Source organism: Cryptomeria japonica, chromosome 10 (genome assembly GCF_030272615.1).
Source record: "Cryptomeria japonica chromosome 10, Sugi_1.0, whole genome shotgun sequence".
Classification (NCBI taxonomy): Eukaryota; Viridiplantae; Streptophyta; class Pinopsida; order Cupressales; family Cupressaceae; genus Cryptomeria; species Cryptomeria japonica.
Window position 1 is genome coordinate 586,055,216 of NC_081414.1, and position 1,564 is coordinate 586,056,779.

Genomic DNA, 1,564 nt, shown 5'->3' on the forward strand with positions numbered 1-1,564 from the left:
ACTACATGCGACTAACACAATGTTTAACATAACTACAACTGAACTTTTTCTTAGTCAAACTAGTTTTCTCAATGCCTTACCAAATCGATGGCCTATGTCTTCTTGTCCAATTTGTAAGTCCCAATAGCACATCCCATGCTTTCCTTCTATATCTTCATGTAAGAATAACACAGTGCATTATGTTATGTTGCAACAACACTTTTTCTCTTGGTCAAACATGTTTGCCCCATGCCATCACAACTCTATGGTCTTGGTCCTCTATCCACCTGCAAGTCCAATAACTGACTCCATTGTCCTTTCTATCTTATTTGAGGCCATTGAATCCATTCAACCTCCATGCATATCCATTCAACCTGCACAACCCTACTAACTCGATGCAACACCATATCAGCCAATCTAATATTCCTCCGAGACACTCATCATCCAACATCTTTGTACTTTGCCAACTTGAGACAACACAACCTCTATCAATCTACCCTTCATATAGGACATTTATCATCCTGCCATTCTGTCCAATGGATGTCTCTGCATGCATTTGTATCTCTGACCAGTGGGTGTGGAGCTATCACTTTTCATATTCTTTATCAAGCTGCACTAACTCTCTGTGATACTTATCATCTGTGCATCTCTATCCACTGCATCCTCTCAACTGTTGACATCAATAAAAATCTAATGCCAACAATATCCGCCTTTGGCATTGACATCAACCAATCTCAACTTATCCCCCTTTGACAACAATGGCAAAGTGTGGGACAAACAACTCTCGACTGTGCATCTTCTCCCCCTTTAACCTTCTTCACTCAGCTGGAAACACAAGTCACTCCCCCTGTGACAAGTTGCACTGTACATGTGGTCAAAAACATGGTGTATACATTAACAACATCTCATCTTCTTCCCCTTATGCAACAACAATGCCTACAAACATTTGTTGACCCTTTTGGAACATGGAGTCTTGTAACTGGATCAACTCTTCCTATTACTTACTCACTTTTTGTACATACAATCTTTCTATTGTCTGCTCGAGCAATGGTCTCCCCTTAAGATCCATAACCTCTATGCTCCAATCCTTTGGAGCACACACCAGTTAAGGGATATGTAACTTTAAGCAATGAGATTTCCCTGAACCAGGTACTCTTCCCTTTTTCTAGCATCTCTTTTTCATTTACTTCATGAGAAATATTTTGTGCATTTGATATCATGCATGGTTTCCTTACCCTTCTCTGCTGCAAACATCTAATCAGATTTATTATTTTGACTCAACATCTATTGCAATATTTCTTTTATCTCTTGATCCAATCAATATACTTACTGGCCTTTCCTTTGTTGTCTTCCATCTACTCTTCCACATAACACATTGTGTTATGCATGTAATCTCATCTTCTCTTCTTTGTTCTTCTACTTTTTGTTTTTTGCTCTGAGTCATCTATTTTCTGCCTCCACTATCCACACACTCTCAGCTTCTCTTCTCTATGTTGTCTATTCTCTTTTGAGTTGCATCATTAATTCATATTATCATGATATTACAATTTACTATCTTCTTTGTTTCTCATGTCTTGCTGCTACA